Source organism: Peromyscus californicus, unplaced genomic scaffold, assembly GCF_007827085.1.
Source record: "Peromyscus californicus insignis strain IS unplaced genomic scaffold, ASM782708v3 Scaffold_14__1_contigs__length_90479793_seg_2, whole genome shotgun sequence".
NCBI lineage: Eukaryota > Metazoa > Chordata > Mammalia > Rodentia > Cricetidae > Peromyscus > Peromyscus californicus.
In genome coordinates, this window is record NW_026294436.1 from 48,072,193 (window position 1) to 48,084,317 (window position 12,125).

Below are 12,125 nucleotides of genomic sequence, written 5' to 3' on the forward strand. Positions count from 1 at the left end.
GCCTCTGCCTCCTGAGTGCTGGGATTAAAGGCGTGCACCACCATGGCCGGCTAGGTACCAGATTCTTAAGCCACAACTCTCGGGTGAGCATACCTTACAGAACTTCTCTTCCAATTAAAAAAAATTATGATAGAACACATATAATAAAAATTACCATCGTAACCATTTAAAATTACTAGTGTGTGTATGATCAGAGGACAATTTAAAGGAGTCAGTTTCCTCCATCCATGGTGTGGGACATGAGTTGAATTTAAGGAGTCTGGCTTGGTGGCAAGAGTTTTTAGCCAGCTGAGCACCTCACAGGTCACATCTTGACCATTTTTTAAATGTATGTAATGCATCATTAAATGGTTTTGTACCAACATCACCACCAGATGCAGAACCCTTTCCATCTTGTAAAAACTGAAGCTGTCGACTCATAAGTAACTCTTCATCCCTGTAGTACCTGTAGTATTGCTTCCTGTGTGTAAACATTTCATGTGTGTATTTGAGTATGTGTGTATGCATGTGTGTGCCCGTGTGTCCATGCAGGTGTGTGAAAATCAGAGGACTACCTGGGACATCATTCTTCAGCCACCATCTACTTGTTCCTTTTTGTTTCGTTTGGTTAGACAGACTTTACTAGCCTGGCACATGAGCTGGTGAGCACCAGAACTCCTCCTGTCCTCTCCCCCAGTGTTGGGATCACGAATATGCACCACCACATTCAGCCTTTTAAATTTCCACATGGCTTCTGGGGGGTCAAACTCAGTCTTCATCTTGCAAAGCAAACACTTTACAGACTGAGCCATCATCCCAGAGCTCTGCTTTTTAGTAACTGAAGTTAATTTCCTTCTACGTGGTGTAATAGCGGTAGCGTATTTGATCTTGCCAGTTTAGCTTCAACTTTATCCCACTGGGGCATCAGTCAATCCAAACTTCCCGTCTCCCTGTCTCTGGCTGAGGTGCATCTGTGCTTAAGATGGGTCTGCTTTCACCACACATGGGAGAATACAGGCAGATGGCCAGCATTCGTTACCAACGTGTGTGTCTTCATTGCGGGTTCCACATCTGCTAGCTCCACAGTCTGGTGTTTGGATCTCTCAGGTATGTTGTTTGAAAGACAGAAAAGGAGAGGAAGACTTTTACATCTCCCCAGGGTTACGGAGCATTTCAGGGGTGGGTCTGAAGCATAGGAATACGGGTTCCCTTTGCTCTTCTGCTGCTGTCCCTGCTGGGGATGGGCTGTTTTTCCCAGGGGCCTGATGAGCACCAGCTCCTCTGATTTCAGCTACCCGCACAAGGTTTTTGTATACTGCATGCACATAGTCAGAAGGCAATTTTACATATCTTTAGGGTGACCTCATTTTGTTCGGCCTATCACATAGGGGTGAGTGAAGAATTCCCCACTTTTGGCATCATGTAATTGCCCTCAAATGTTTGGATTTTGGAGCATTTCAAATTCAGGATTTTTCAGTTTGAATTAAGACTTCAACATAGGACTCTGGTGGAGGAATACAATTCAGGCCCTGACAATTGGGTTTTAACCATACTCTCTCTCTCAGACCCAAAGACCCAGAAGTCAGAATGCACAGACTCTTTCATCCCACCAGCTGCCAGGTGTCTGAATGAGGAGGAGCTGAGCAGTGTCTTTGGGTCATGAGAGATTGTGATGTGATTTCTCACAGCACACAGACAGGTGAGGCAGTCCATTCAGCCCCACCCTACCCTGCCCAGGTTCCTTCTCTCCCTCCATAAGCTATATCCTAGCTTTGGGAAAGGAGAGCAGAGGAAGGAGGGGTGAAAAGAAGGAGCCTTTCCTTTCCCAGCTTCCAGGACGTTGCTCTCCTGTGTCCCTGACTGCTTCGTCATCTGTTGTTTTAGTGTTTGCTGTCACCTTCTGTTTCTTTATTCTACTGCTTTCTCCTTTTATCCTCTGGATATTATGACAGAGGTACTCCAGGCTCAGGGCTGTTCATCTCTCTGGCGATCTTAGAATTGGGGTTTTAAATACTGTCTCCATGCTTATGACGCCCCGAGTGTCATCATGAGTGCAGTAACTATTCTCAAACACCAAATTTGCATATTCCTTTGTTCACTCGACATCTCCATCTGGCCGTTTACTGGCAGAGGTGGATTTCCCGGGCTGCCTCATCACACCAACCTGCGCCTCTTGCTGGTGGAATTCCATCCTTCCCATTGCTGAAAATCTTTTTCTAATGTTTTATTGCATTTATTTACTTGTATGAGTAGATGCACATGCCATGGCATTCATGTGGAGGTCAGAGGACAACATATGGTGTCCATATGTAGCTATGCAGGGACTGAATTCAGTTCATCAAGTTTGATGGCAAGTGCCTTTACCTGCTGAGCCATCATACCAGCCCAAGGTCCCACATCTTGGAATCATCCGTTACCCATATCTCTTATAATCTCTATCCAACCAATCTATCAGCATCTTTTATTGGCACTTCCTTCAGACACGCAGGTCCAGAGTCTGACCACTCTTCTCTTCACTTCAACCGGTACTTGTTCAAATGACTGTCTCATTCCCAAGCTACTAGGACAGCGGCTAGACTGCTCCCACCCCTCCCCCATGCAGTCAGTTCTCCACAAAACCACTGGGACAATTCCGTAACACGCAAGCCAGAGGATCCTCTTTTTCTGAAAGCTCTTATAAATTCTCACCTTGTTCAAAGTCACAGCCGGAGCCTTTAGAAGCCTTCTGGGACTCACCTCCTCCTCTCACCTCTACTTTCTCATCTCCTCCTCCTCCTCCTCTCTCTCCTCCACCTCTCTCTCATCTCCTCCTCCTCCTCCTCTCTTCTCCACCTCTCTCTCATCTCCTTCTCCTCTCTCACCTCCACCTCTCTCTCATCTCCTTCTCCTCTCTCTCCTTCACCTCTCTCTCACCTCCATCTCCTTTCTCACCTCCATCTCCTTTCTCTCCTCCACCTCTCTCTCATCTCCTTCTCTCTCACCTCTATCTCTCTCTCATTTCCTTCTCCTCTCTCTCCTCCACCTCTCTCTCACCTCCACCTCTCTCTCACCTCCACCTCTCTCTCACCTCCATCTCCTTTCTCACCTCCATCTCCTTTCTCTCCTCCACCTCTCTCTCACCTCCTTCTCTCTCACCTCCACCTCTCTCTCATTTCCTCCTCCTCTCTCACCTCCATCTCTTCTCATCTCCTCCTCCTCTTTCATCTCCTCCTCCGCTCTTACCTCCACCTCTCTCTCATCTCCTCCTCTTCCTCCTGGTGACTTTATCTTCTACTAATTTCTTGATGCACTTGAGTCCAGCCAACCCCAAGTAGCCTCCTTGTTGTCCTTCAAATATGCCATGGGTGCTTTTGTCTTTCAACGTTCGCAGCAGCTCTTTACTCTGTCTTCAACAACCACACACTTAACTCTGTCACTGGGTTTAGATGTTTACTCAAATGTCACCTTTCTAAAGAGGCATGCCCACACAACTCTACTTCAAATTGCAACCAGTCTACAGTTTCCTAAGGCACATAGAATCTCCTTTACTCTTTGATTATTTTATTTATTCTTCTTCATTTTCTATTTTAACCCTCCAGGTATATGGTAGAATTTCTGTTTGTAGGCTGCCAGTCTTTTCCTGCTGGAATGCAAATTCCACTGGGACAGAGACTGGTCATCCCACACAACACTGTAACACTAGCACACTGCCTGACTCATATCGCATGTTCTTGGTTATTTGTTGGACAAAATAAATATCCTGGAATGTGCGTCGAAAGCAAACTAGAAATGAGACTAACACAGGAGTGAGTCTTTCCAACCCTTTCCCCTCCTTTGCTAGCTGTGTGGCTTTGGACCCTTCATTTAACATCTGTCCCAGCAGTGTATGATAGAAATGTCTATAGTTGTCACATTCTCTACCTGCAATATCCACTTATCCGGTAGGGTAGCCACTAGCCACGGGTAGCTACGGAACCCTTGAAATGTGACCTGTGCAACTGTAGAAAAACATGTTCATTTTATCTGGATACATTTAAATGTAAGTAACTACAACTAACTAGTGGCTACTCTATGGGGCACTGAGGGTCCGTTTCCTCACTTGGCCAAGGAAGAGGTGGCATATGCCAAGCACTCAGATGGCAATGACAGGTTTCAGTGTGTGCCCCCTCCCTGCCTGACACTAGGGTCAAAGTTCACAGAAGAGAACACAGCCTAGCACTGTGGTGAAGAGAATCCAAGCACTGTTGCAAGAAGAGCTTCGTGAAGGAGGAGATGAAGTAAAGGATGGCAGACAAGCACATTCTCCAATGCAAATCTGAACGAACACATGTCCAGTGCCGTCAAATCATTCAGAGAAGCTCCCTACCGAGGGGCCTGGGCCATCCATCCAAGAGATATACTGCTACCCACCAAATTATTCTATAGTCAGCTGCCTTTAAGGGTAGTGTGTTCTGTTACAGAACTTGAAAATCACTTCAACCGCATAGAAGTGAACTTTGAAAATATTGACAATAAATTTAAAGCTCAACAGCCCTGGCAACAGCACAGGGGCTGGGAATGTAGCTAGCTTAGTATGAAAAGTCTATATGACTATGGAAGTGCCTGGTATAAAGTCTGATAACCCCCGAAACACCTCAGGATTCTCTGGACCATGGAGCTTTTTTTTTTTTTTTTTTTTGGTTTTTCGAGACAGGGTTTCTTTGTATAGCTTTGGTGCCTGTCTTGGATCTCACTCTGTAGACCAGGTTGGCCTTGAACTCACAGAAATCTGCCTGATTCTCTGCCTCCCGAGTGCTGGGATTAAAGGCATGCGCCACCACCGCCCAGCAATGGAGTTTTTTAAAAGATTTATTTTTATAATTATGTGTGTGTGTGTGTGTGTGTGTGTGTGTGTGTGTGTGTGTGTGTGTGTGGCTATGGAAGCCAGAAGAAGCATCCAGTCCTCTGCAACTGGAGTTATAGTCAGTTGTGAGCCTGTGGGAAGTGAATTCAGGTCCTCCAGAAGAACATCAAGTGCTCTTAACCGCTGAGCCCTCTCTCTAGTCCCCAGGCCTCGGACTTTTAGAGTTACTGTCATCGAGGCCTGGACTTTCAACTGGTTCAAGATTTTATCATAAACAAGACGCAATCATTTTAAAAAACTCAAGTAGAGATGACAGCCAGCAATCTTCTAGATAGCATAGCCCAAATCGAAGAATAAAACCAAACACACACATCTCAGAGACTTGAAAACCCAGGTTACCTTGAAATGTGTTAGTGGGGTGCTAGCTTAAATATGAACTGTCCCCCCATGGGCTTACGTGTCTGAACACTTGGCCCCCAGTTGGTGGCAGTACTGGGGAGGCTGCAGGGTCTCCCAGGGATAGAACTTAGCTGGAGGAAGGGCCATTGGGGGACCGGCCCTGAGGTTTAGCCTGACCCTGCTTCCTGCTGAGACAGAACAAGCAGCTGTCCCAGACTTCTGCACTGTGAAGCACCCCCCCCCCCCCCCCCCCCCCCCCCCCCCCGCCTCTTCCTGCCATGCTACAATGTATCCCCTCAGAGCATAAACCCAAATAAACCCTCCTGTCCTTCCTTCAGCTCTTCTGTCAGCAACGAGGAAAAAGTAAGAGACACACACAAGGACAAGCGACATTCAACAGCGGCTCTAGAGCACAGAAAGGGACGACAGTGATTTCTAGGATAGTCTTCTAAGGCAAGCCCAGAGACCCCAGAGGAGCTGGCATGTCGGCATCTATGTAGAAGCCCATCTTCAAATAATTGAGTTTGTACTTGCTTATGTCGGTAGCATCAGCTGGAGAAGGAGGTGGAGCCGAAGGCACCCTGAAGTTGACTTTGCTGGTAGGCTCTTGTTCCACGCCCACAACAGGCAGCTTTTCCCTGTCTTCCCCACTTTTCTTGGTGATTGTTTCATCTCTAGGAGGAAAAACATGCTATTCAAAGGCAGGATAGGGCCTGGCGAGACCACTCGGCCGGTGAAGACGCTTTCTGACACACCTGGTGATCTGAGTTCAATCCTTAGGACCCGCATGATGATGGATGGACAGCCTGACACCTGAAAGTAGTTGTCCTCTGACCTCCATGAGTGTCATGTTGTGTGCACGCGTACACGTACGTGTATACACACACACACACACACACACACACACACACACACACACTAAAAATGCAGTGGTTGTTTTTAAAGGAGAGGGCGAGCAGGAAAGCCAGATCCCAGATCCCAGCACCAAAGAGAAGCGCTTTACATTTTACAGGTTTTTCAGATCACCCTTTGATCATATCTTCAGAGCTACCCACGTGCAAAAAGGAGAGAATTAGTTAGGAGGTACCCTTCTCGGAACGAACTCACCAGTCCCTATCGGTCCTGGGGAACCAATGGGATACAGTTCACCTTCCTCGTCCCCAGAAGGGTCTCCGACGAATAAAGCAAAATCTCTCTTCACTTGCCTTTCTCCCCCCTACCGTCTACTCTTGGTGAAGCCACACAGCTTGGTCTGTACTCAGGGCCAGTGCTCCCTCGGGCTCTTCACACTCATCTTTCTTCCTCCTGACTTTCCCCTTTTCCAGCCAGCCGGGTTGGTTTGTGTTTGTTTTCTTTGCTGAGGTGTACTAGACCTTTCCCATCTTGCTCAGGTATGGGCTAACCCTGTCCACCAGGGCACAGGACCAGCATACGAAGCTACTACAGGGGATTTTGCTGTTCCCTGAATGCTGAGTACACCCAGGGTATAAAAGTTAGCTTTCGACTAGAGACTAATCACATGCTACACGCAGATTCTAAACCGCGATAAGGTCTTAGACCTTTCTGTGGAAGAAACCGAGGCAGAAGGGGATTTGCTTGGGGTATGTGATCCCAACAAAAGCCAATCCCTCATGCTGCTGAAAGGATGTGAGCAGAGCCGTTGGATAGTGAGAGGGAGGCCCCAGAATTTGTTTATGTGCACTTCTCCTTTCAGGTGGACATCAGGGCACTGTAACCACAAGCTTCTGGAAACAGGGCTGTCAATTGCCTGTACACTGCTGTCAGCAAACGTCCCCAACACCCATATGTGTGTACACTAAGAAAATGCACAGACCTTCTGTCAATTCACAAATACTTTACTTCTCAATAAACTCACGAGAGCACCGAGACCAATACTGGAAATGGAAGGCCATTTTCCAACTCGATAATGTCTGGGTCTTTGGTCAGTATCTTGTAAGATTTAGTAAGAACAGGATGTCCAGATTTATAACTGTCGTAACACCAGAAGTGTCTCAAAGTGCCGACTCTGCCATTTCTTGCCATTGACTCATATTTGCCGTATCAGAATGATTTCAACCTGAGGTCTCTTTGAAGATTTTTTTAGGTCACTTGCCTCTTTTAAGGTAATTTAACTTGTAAATCATGTAAACAAACTTACATGTTAGTATTTGCAAAAAACAAAGCAATCTCCTTGCCCCTTGCATAAAGGAACCCGCACGAACCTGCACGTGCCCCAACACGGTGAGGCCTACTGTGTCTAGCCAGATGACAATTTCAGTAGAGTCCTACCATTCTCCACATAGATGCCATCCCCAAAGTTGACATCACAGGCATGCCAAATGTAGTAACGCAGGGTGAGCTGGGTGTGGTGGCATACATCTTTAATCCTAGCAACTCAGGAGGCAGAGGCAGGTGGATCTCTGTGAGTTTGAAGCCAACCTGATCTACATAGTGAGTTCCAGGACAGCCAGAGCTGCATAGTAAAACCCTGTGTCAAAAACCAAACCAAGCCGGGCGGTGGTGACACATGCCTTTAATCCCAGCACTCGGGAGGCAGAGCCAGGTGGATCTCTGTGAGTTCGAGGCCAGCCTGGTCCACAGGGCGAGATCCAGGACAGGCACCAAAACTACACACAGAGAGAAACACTGTCTTGAAAAGCAAAACAAAACAAAACAAACAAACAAAAAAAACCCAAAACACCAATCAAACAAACAGATCACAACAGGGGGCCCAGTCAAATTTGTATTTGTACAGCCAATTGGTAGGATATCAATCACACAGATATATCTAAACTAAACTAAAAAAAAAAAATTACTTAAAACTCAAATTCAACTGAGGTTTCTGTATTTTACGTGCCTAATCTACCATAACAGAATGTCCCTGGGCAGATGAGGACTTTTAGGGCTGAAACACTTCCATCACAGCATCAAAGAAAAGGTGGTTCAACACATCCGGGGACTGATGACCTCAGTTCAACCCCGGGAACTCCTAGGTGGACAGACACACACACACACACACACACACACACTCTCTCTCTCTCTCTCTCTCTCTCTCTCTCTCTCTCTCTCTCTCTCTCTCTCTCTCTCACACACACACACACACACACACACACACACACACTCACACACATACTCTTTCACACACACACACACACACACACACACACACACACACACACACACGCACACTTAAAATAAAAAAATAGACACAATCCCTGCATCCACTGATTCAAAGTTCACTCTACCACGCCCAAACACAGCACCATCACCTCTTGAAGGGACCTGTGAAAAGTTCTGCCCTGCACAGTGCGGGGCAAAGTGTCTGCCTCCCCTCTCAGATGCAGCTAGGAGGGCAGTGGATGAATACATTTGCACAATCCCTACTTCCTACAGCCTCTGCCAAACTAGGTGAGGCCCAGCCGCCAATCTCCCTCTTAACTGACAAGCAAGCTAGAAGACAACCTTTTGATACCTTGTGGCCATGGCAGTTCTACGCTTGTTCACCTCAGAGACCAGGTCGATGGAGGAGAGGTGGATCTTTTCCATGGAGCTCTTCTGGGCCAAGCCTCACTCAGTGCCACGGAGGGATTTAGATATGCTGCACCTGGGAAGCAGGAAATGGAATCCAGGTGTCAGGGTGCTCAGCTGGGTCCAGCCTGGTCTCACTGCCACATCCTCAGAGCGTCACCTTCCCCGGCCTAGTCAAGAGGCAGATATTCCCTCAAACCTGGGGGTGGATGAGGGAAGGGCGGGCCCTGGTCTCATTGGCCCGTTAAACAAAACACGTGTGGTAATTCCAACCAATAAGTGAAGAAAAGAAACAGCCATGACTGGGCCAGGTAAGGGAGAGGAAATGGAGACCCAAAGAAGGGAACTCTGTCTCCCCAGATTACTCACTGGCCTCTTCTCATGCTGATTCTTGTCTATTGGTTGTCACTCTAGGGGAGCATTTTTCCTGAAGGGTTCTTTGGCCCATGTAAACCTTTCTTCCCAGAGTCCCCACCTTCTAGGGGGACAAGAAAGGATTGATACAAAGCTGGAGCACAGAGTTAGGTCATTTACAGCGACACACTCAGGGCCTGGATACCAGAGGGTTGGTTGGTGCTGGTATTGGAAGTATTGGCAGCCCACCCAATTGCCATTCACCATGGGGCAGCCCTTTTCATGCGCTTTTTTGATAGCGATCATTTCTCTTGATTTATGACTTCCACAGGACAAATGGGGCAACTGAGCAAGAGAGAAATTAGGAGGCTTCACTAGGAGGCACCAAGCTGGGACCTGAACCTGAGTCTGTCGGATGTTCAGAATTGATGCTCTCTCTACGACAGAGGCAAGCAAACTGCAGGTCCCGCCCTCCCGCCACGCCTTTCCTTAAGGAGTAGGAGGCTGTACACTGCACCCCACTCATGAGGTGACACTGCTATTGTGACAGCATGGGTTTCAATGGCCTGAGCTCGACAGCCCGGGCTTCTGGCTGAACAGATTGGTTCCTGTGAGGACAAACAATGGACTCACCTTTGAATCCCAGGTCTGCTGATGTATGGCCACTTCCGCACTTCAGCACATGGTATTGCTAAAACAACAGCAACAACAATAACAACCACCACCCAAAAATGCTATCATTACACTCGGTACCCACAGAACAGCCACACTACCTCCTCAGAGAAGGAAAGAGCCAACAAATGACCAACATCTTTGTCTCCTTTACTCTTTTATTCTCCTGGAGTGAGTCTCTCTCCGGAACTTGAGTTGATGGGATTAATTTGCACCTGCAGCGCGTAGCAGCTGACTCCAGTGTTCTCTACCCACCTAGCCTTGCAAATGCCCCCTGCTGTGGCAGGGAGAAGGTGGGGCTCCTGCTTAGACCATGGTGAACCGACCTGGCAAACATCTTGACCTATTGAGTACACATTAAAAAGCTGGTTCATCCCAGTGCCCATGGTGAGACACTTTGCACACAGCCTTGGTGCAGGGAGGAGGGGCTTGGACCTGCCTCAACTGAATGTACCAGGCTCTGCTGACTCCCCATGGGAGACCTTGCCTTGAAGGAGGTGGGAATAGGGGGTGGACTGGGAGGGGAGCTGGGGAGTGGGAGGAGGGAGGAGAGGGGAACCTGTGGTTGATATGTAAAATGAATAGAAAAAATCTCTTAATTTAAAAAGAGAGAGAGAAAGGTGGTTCATGAGCATCTGTCTTCCCAGAGTACGCACAGTCAGTGACCCTTCCCCTTCCTGAAATGACTTCTGGTGGACTTGGGCAGCAGAGGCAGTGTGGGGCGTTTACCCACCAACCCCACAGCTCCCCAGAGTTTTCTTGAGTGTGAGCAGCAGGAAATATTAGATAGAAGGATTTATTGCGGAGATAAACAGAAAATAAAGGATAGCCTCAAGAGGGCCTAGAACCTTTTCCAACGGGCCCCGACTGTCTCTGCCCCAGGGTATTTATAGAGACGCCAAGGGGTAGCGCAAAAGACCTCCTCCCCCAGCACAGCCAAGTGCAGACCATCTCAGACCCCTGCACTCAGGTCCGTGGTCCTAATCATCCTCTATGCGGACATGTTGGGTAAAGCCACGAGGAACCCGAAAATGGGTCCCCACAAGGCAGGCAGATTTCTGGGAGACGGAGGCCAGCGTGGTCTACATAGTGAGCTTTAGGCCAACCAAGGCTACGTGCTGAGATCCTGCTTCAAACAAATTACCTCTGCCAGGGTGGCAGGTATTTTGGCCTTTGAAATGTCAGCGAATTCCCAGTTTCCTTTTTTGAGTTGAATGATCTTGAGCAAGTAACTTAACTTCTGAGTTTTGATTTTTGTATCTGTCAAAGAATACTATTTTTCTCCTAGGATAGTGGTAAAGACTGAGAAAATATTTGTAAAAATTCCTCCTTTATCAACTCTTCCCATTTAAAAAATGTTGAAATGAACCGGGCGGTGGTGGCGCACGCCTTTAATCCCAGCACTCAGGAGGCAGAGCCAGGCGGATCTCTGTGAGTTCGAGGCCAGCCTGGGCTACCAAGTGAGTTCCAGGAAAAGGCGCAAAGCTACACAGAGAAACCCTGTCTCGAAAAACCAAAAAAAAAAAAAAAAAAAAAAAAAAAAAAAAAAAAAAAAAAAAAAAAATGTTGAAATGAATGCTTGAATATATATGTCTAGCCCGGGAATGAATCTAGGAATGATTATATGAATACAGGTAGATAGAGGTATTTTCACTCCTGTACTGCCATGGGTAAGCCTGGTCCTCCCAAACCCAATTTCCTACATTTTGAAAGCAGGAGCCCTGCTTCTTCCCTCCGTATCTCAGAACATAGCAGCAAAGTTGAACTCCTGAGACCCCAACAACTACTTAAGTTGAAGTAGGATCTTGAAATTTCATCTTTTTTTTGAGCCAAAGCTCAGACGTAGGGCCTTGTGATCACTAGGCAAGTGTTCTACCAATGAGCTAAGTCCTCATGCCCTTGAACCCAAATCTTAACTAGCATTGTGCTCCTATCTGTTTCTTTTAGCCATGTGATTTCTGAAGTACCTAAGTGCCTAAAATGATTCCAAAGCATGGATTCTTTTCCCTCTTTGCATTTGCTTGAAGGAGCCAGAAGCAATTACTGTATGCAAATTTCAGAAGATCTAGAGAAATTGTACTGAGTTCTCAATCTTTCTTCCTAGCCTCTCTGTTTCTCTCCCCTCCCCACCTCTCTCTCTCCCTCCCTTCCTTCTTGTTTTTTTTTCTTCTTCAGGGTTTTGTGTATCCCTGGCTGGGCATGCCTCAAATCTGTTAGGCTGACTTCAAACTCAGTATGTAGATAAGGATGACCTGGAACCCTTGATCCTCTTGCCTCCATCTCCCAATTGCTAGGATTACAGCTGTGCAACACCATGTCCCCTTAATGCAGTCCTGGGGACTGGGCACAGGCAGGGCTTGGTGCATGTTAG